This window comes from Bos taurus, chromosome 18, assembly GCF_002263795.3.
Source record: "Bos taurus isolate L1 Dominette 01449 registration number 42190680 breed Hereford chromosome 18, ARS-UCD2.0, whole genome shotgun sequence".
NCBI classification, from domain to species: domain Eukaryota; kingdom Metazoa; phylum Chordata; class Mammalia; order Artiodactyla; family Bovidae; genus Bos; species Bos taurus.
The window spans coordinates 28,354,780-28,361,455 of NC_037345.1; the positions used below are offsets into that span (position 1 = coordinate 28,354,780).

Consider the following 6,676-nt stretch of genomic DNA (forward strand, 5'->3'; position numbering starts at 1 on the left):
AGATTTCATGATGGAGAGACAGGTGGGGAACAAATTCTCAGCATTTGGGAATCATTGCATCAGAGCCTACAACACATCCACCACCAGCATGGTGTCCATCACTGTCTTCTCATTGTTGACTGTCAGCTGGGCAGCTCGAGTGGGCGGAATATTAAAGGGTCAGCAGGACTAGGCTCCCACTGGTCTGTGTCCTTCCTGCAAACCTGTACCTACCACATGCCCCACAAGGGACACAACCCAGCTGATGGTGGGACCATCAGCTCCCCTGTGGCTAGATGGAGACTGTCTGATCTGGGTGCGAAGCTGGAAGCTTGGCCACCTAGGTTGAGTCACAGAAGTTAATGCCCATTACAGCAGTTGCAGATTCTCTGAGCAGTAGGTGTTCAATTTCAGGATGCTGATGATTGATGGAGAGGTGGATGTGCTCAGCCACCCCGTGAGAGTCTTGAGAAAAAGGTTGGCTGCTGAGGGTGTAGCTCACAAACAGCCCCACACCAGCTAAGAGGAGCAGCAGCTCCTGTCTCCCAACAGCAGATATTGGAATCAGGAGTGAAGGAACCAGGGGGCAGTCTGTGAGTGTCAGGTCCTCTAGGTCAGCAGCCAGAGTGCTGGACACAACCATGGGAGGAGAGAAGAGGCCAGGCACTGGGAGGGAGGAAGTACTTTAGATCTAGCGGGGAGATATTGGCTGCAGGGGCACTTTGGCCACTGGATTTTTGTTTGATTTTTAGTTTTCCTCTAGGAGGCAGGATTCATCTGCTCTTCCTCAGACTCTGCTGTCATCTCTGACTCTGATGAGCTACTGCTGGAATCGTCGCCATCATCCAAGAAAAATTCTCCTCACTCTGATCACTCCTGCTGCCCTTCCCCTCTCCTCATCCTCATCCTGGTCTTCAGTACTTGTAGACTCTATGAGCTCTGACTCCCCCTCAGAATCTGAGCAGAAAGGTTTCTCTTTCCTCTTCTACTGATTTGATCTTGTAGTCCATTCAGGTATTTACAAGTTGTGCACAGATGGATCTGGGACTTCCTCTGGACAGTCTGGGAGCTCTTGGTAGCCCGTGACCATGGCATGGAGCAGATGGGACAGTAAGTCCATGAGGAAGTGATCCTGGTCTTTGAAGGATGATTCCAAGACTGGGACTGGTTTGGGTGCTAGAGCATCTTGGCATGGTGGCTGAGGGCCCCACACTACTCCAAAGGGGCCATAAATTGCTGGGTGAAGTGAACTTGGTCTCTGATATCACAGTTCTTGTTACACTTGGTCAGACTCAGTACAGATAGGGTCAGCAGTTGTGATCTGCTTAGAGTTGGTCAGGTAAAGCTTGGCCACCAGGTTGATGACAACTTGTAGCTTAAACAACTTGGCTGTTTATCTCAGGATGTCAGATGTAATCCTAGGAACATGCTCACAGCACTCACCCATGAGCCACAGGATGCTGGCTCAGGTGCCATGGGCACCTGGATGTTCTCTATGAGCTTTGCCAAGTGTTTGATGATCACATACTATGCTGGGTACATCTGCAGCAGTTTCTTCATGATGACTACTGACTCTGTGATCATGAACTTATCACAGTTGCACCAGGTCATTGATACAGATGTCACCTATTTGGCCTATATTAGGTGTCCAGTGGCTTGGACCATGGCTGCAGTAAAGTCCTTGTATGTGCTGAGAATGTAGGTTTGGAATTTCTGTAGGGAAATATGGGTGTTAGTCTCATATGCCACGTTGGTCAGTGCTTCCAGCATCAGGATCTTATCTGGGTGGGGTTGATGGGCCTGATGTAGAAACTCTTCTAGTAGGGCTCAAACATATCTGGGCACAATGGACATGGCGGCTAATTCTGGAGCATCACATACTGTACTACACTGCAGGCAGAGGATGGGTCAGAGGTACTTGGGGCCTTCAGTTGGGGCAAGGGGCAGCAGGTAGGGGGAGAAGGGAAGTGGGGCAAATAGGAGGGAGGAAAGGAGAAGTGGGAGGGGGGCACAAGTGGGTAGAGGACATCGATGAGAGGAGGACAGGCCTTGGATCAGTACAGGGGTAGGTGAGCTAGGCTGGGGAAGTTGGAGAGGGTGTGATGCACTAGGAGTCCTAGAGAAGCCTTGTTTTTTAAGAGTACAAACTATTTTCTTTAACCACTTATAGTGTAATGATTTGCAGTTAGGAAAAATAGCTCCTCCCTTAAAGAAAGCTCCTTCCATCAGTTGCTGGCAGTCCAGTGGAGGGCCCAGGTTCATTCCCTTCATTCCCTGATTGGGGAACTAAGATCCCACCAGCTGCACGGCCAAAAAAAAAGTTGCTGGCAGTCGACACAGAGGACAACCAGCAAGTGAGCAAGTAAACAAGCTGGGAGAGCCAGGAGGGCTATGCCAGAGAATAATAGACTGCCGGTTATAAAGCCCAGCCTTTCTCAAGGTGGCAAGAACAAATGTATCCAGTCCTGCTGCTGCTGCTTCTGCTAAGTCTCGTCAGTCCTGTCCGACTCTGTGCGACCCCATAGATGGCAGCCCACCAGGCTCCTCGGTCCCTGGGATTCTCCAGGCAAGAGCACTGGAGTGGGGTGCCATTGCCTTCTCCGGCATCCAGTCCTACAAGTCTGTGAAACCTTGTGGATAGTATTTTGTAGATTTCTCCTAGAGGATCAAGTGAATCAGAAAAACAGGGAAGACCTGCGTTACTTCAGTATTTACACGATTCTCCTGCTGCTGCTCCTGCTGCTGCTAAGTTGCTTCAGTCATGTCCGACTCTGTGCGACCCCATGGACGGCAGCCCACCAGGCTCCCCCGTCCCTAGGATTCTCCAGGCAAGAACACTGGAGTGGGTTGCCATTTCCTTCTCCAATGCATGAAAGTGAAAAGTGAAAGTGAAGTCGCTCAGTCGTGTCTGACTCTTAACCACCCTATGGACTGCAGCCTACCAGGCTCCTCCATCCATGGGATTTGCCAGGCAAGAGTGACAGAGTGGGTTGACATTTCCTTCTCCAAGATGATTCTCCTAGGTAAACTTTTTTTTTTTTTTAATTTTAATTAGAGGGTAATTACTTTACAATATTGTATTGGTTTTGCCATACTTAAAAAATACCCAGTACACTAGGTTCCCGCAGCAGAACACACAGAAATTGTTTCCTAATGATTTTTATATCTAAATCTTTTTTTCCAGTTTCTTTACACTTAAGAATGTGAATTGTTTTCAGAACTATTGACGAAAACTGAAAGCTTGGAGTCCAACAAGAGGAAGTCTTTTTTTTTTTTTTTTTGCCGGGGGGGACGTTTAATATGGTTGATTGGAGAAGGAAGTGGCAGCCCACTCCAGTATTCCTGCCTAGCAAATCCCATAGACAGAGGAGCCTGGTGGGCTACAGTCCATGGGTCGCAGCGTCGGACATGACTGAGTGACTCACACACACACACACACACACACACACACACACACACACACACTATGGTTGATAGTCAACATATTAACCACTATCTTAGTGTGGAAAAACCCCATGCGCGTATATGACAGATAATACGTGGACAGGGCGTGGGGGACAGTACGCGTGGACGGCAAAGGGAGGAGGGAGAAGGGGCGGAGCCTAGAGTTCAAATGAAGTTGGCCTTGTTCGGGTTGGAGCTCGCATGAGGGAGAGCTTGAAGATAGCGCCACCAGCCCTCAGTCCCCTGGACTGTGTTGAAGAGACGCCTGCCCCTCAGGGAAGACTTTAAGATTCACAAATAAAGCCTCATTCTCATAAAGTGGGCACTTTTGGAGCTCCCACCTGTGCACTGAGCCCTTCATCGGGTAAGTGGCCTTGGAGCTGTTTAAGTTTTCTCAGTTCGGGTCTGGAGGATGGGCGCCCCCTCTGGTTTTCAAAACTAGGGGTTTGGGGAACTTTCTCTCAGGTACAGGTATAAAAAGTCGGGGTCTAAACCCCTTTTCCCTCAGGAAGGAGCTCAGAATTCGAGTTCCCTCGGAATTGGAATTCCTTCACAGCGCAGGTCGGTGGCGGCGCTCTAACAGGTGGAGTTCCCGGTGAGATTGTGTCCGGACTCTCGTGGCCTCATCCTCGGGGGCCTTCCCTCATTGGCTGGAGGTGTAGGAGTCACTCAGACTCTGTTGTTTGCGTTTTACCTGGAGGAAGTCGTTCTATGTATATGTAGCTGCAGATTCCATGTGTTTGTGGGAAGCGGTGAGTTCTGGGTTTTCCTACGGTGGTGGTGCCTTCCTAATGCCAGGGACAGTGCTGGAGGCTTCGAGTCTGAAATTAGGCCCAGGGGCCTGCACGGGGTAAACAAGCATCAGTTGTTCTTAATGTCTAGGTGATTCATGGACCACAGACGGAGGAACTTCCGTGAGGAATACCAGTCCTCCCTCATCTCCTGCCTTCATGTAACGGGTCAGGTGGTTGTCCGTTCCCTCTAGAGTCATATGCAGAAGGCAGGGTGTGGTCTTGCCCAGACAGTCTTGGAAATCAACATAATGGGACCATCAGTGTGATGTTTTATTGATTGTCCTAGCTCCAGAGAATTTTCTTTGAAGTCATTTTCTTGTCTTTTCACAATGGACACCTGCCCTCCCATCACCTTAATAACCCATGTCCTATTAAAAGCGTTCAGGCATTACCTGAAGAACTGAAATGGTGGTGAATTTTGTTGAATCCCTTTGGGGTGTCATCTCAATTTATGTTTACTTAGCTCGTTGGCTTATGGCACTTTTTGGAGGGCATGTTTTACTACTCCAACAATGAGCTCTAGAGAGATCCAGAGGCACAGGGTCTCTCAGCATCTTGGCACTGACCTGATAGAAATCACAAGAAGCAAATGAGGAAGAGTTTAAAAATTGTGTTCTAAATAGTGCAACTATATGCTTGTAGATATTTGTAAATGCATAGGAAATTGTTTTGAAAAAACACACACCCAGGCTACACCCAGGGCAGAGAACTAGAACTGGGTGCGGGGTGGGGTGGGGGGGTAGTCAAAACTGGCCTTTATCATTGTAAGTTTTCTATCCATGTAAATTTTTTTTCAAAATATCTTTTAAGTTGCTTTGGTTTTGTGTTACAGTTGTTACATTTTCAAATCCATCTTGCATATATGTTTCTATTTATTTATTTTGGCTGCACTGGGTCTTTGTTGCTGGGCACAGGTTTTCTCTAGTTGTGGAAATCAGGGGCTACTGGTTGATTGTGGTGCACGGGGCTTCTCACTGCAGTGGCTTTTGTTGTAGATTATGGTCTCCATATGGGCAGGCTTCAGTAGTTGTGGCATGTGGGCTCAGCATTTTCAGCTCTTTGGCTCTAGAACACAGGCTTAATAGTTGCATGTGTATTTTTAAAGTTGGTGATAGTATTAATGCATTTAAAAATATTTTGGGTATCTCTAGTCTAATAATAACAAAAATTATAACAATAAGTAACCCTATCACAAAACTTTTCTTTTTTTTAATAGAGTGAGAGGATTACAATGAAGGATTCTTTACCCCTTAAAATGTGTACTGAAGGCTTCCCTCGTGGCTCAAACAGTAAAGAATCTGCCTGCAATGCAGGAGACCCAGGTTCTATCCTTGAATCAGTAAGATTCCCTGGACAAGGGAATGGCTACCTACTTTAGTATTCTTGCTAGGCAGAATTCTCTCCAGTTATGACAAAACATCACCATTTAAGCCTCTTTCAGGAACATATCTATAGAAATTTCCTGGTAGCATTTTTGGAAGAGGACTTTTTTTTCATGTGTCACCTGAATGGAGGTAGCTCTTGTCTGAAGTACAGGATCTCTGAGTGACCCAGAGTTATGTTCAAATGTATAGCTAGATCAATATCTATAGTATATGAATATATTATATAAATTAAAATAAAACACCTTGACAGAGGTAATGTTACATACATACATACTTGACATATCATGATACCCATGTGTTTCTTCACAGTGGGACCCTCTTTCTTAGCTGGTGTTTACCTAGCAAATGACAATTGACACTGAAAGAGCTGGATATAAATATTATGATCACTGTAGCATGGCAGAGAGAGAGAGAAGATGCTGAGTATGGCATTCAGGTTAAAGCAGTAGGTCTAAACCTTGACTGCACATTATAACTGCCTAGGGAGCTTTTAAAAAGACATAGTGGAGCCCCACTCTCATAGATTCTGATTTAATAGCCTGAGATGGGGCTCAGGCAATATTAGTTTTAAAAGCTCCCCATTTGATTTTCATGTGCAAGCAGGGTTGAAAATCACTAGAGAGGAAAAATCCATAGTGGTGAGTGGTGGAACCCACTTGGGTAACAATCAATTGGTAAGCATTTCATACTTGAATATTTTGATCAATTGTATGATCAGAACTGAGTAATGCTAATAAGGATTCTGAGACATGAGAGAAAGCAGTTGGAGTGCACACCAGGGCAGCACAATACTTTGGGACACATTGAAAAGAAGAAGAAAGACTAGAATAGATACTTTGTATTCATTCTAATGGACCTGGACAGGGTTACCTCTGAGAATTTTATATTTAGTCTAACCAAGAATTACTCAAATTTAGCTCTCTTACCTAGCTCCTTGGCTTCTCAGGAGGCTCAGTGGTAGAGAATCTGCCTGCAATACAGAAGATGTGGGTTCAATCCCTGGGTCAGGAAGATCCTCTGGAGAAGGAAATGGCAACCCACTCTGGTATTCTTGCCTGGGGAATTCAGTGGACA

The 6,676-nt window shown here is 46.3% G+C and overlaps 1 pseudogene; it reads right to left on the reverse strand.

The window, feature by feature from the left end:
• Window positions 1–319: 319 nt before the first annotated feature.
• Window positions 320–1,814, reverse strand: LOC781392 (AP-3 complex subunit beta-2-like; annotated as a pseudogene).
• Window positions 1,815–6,676: the final 4,862 nt, after the last annotated feature.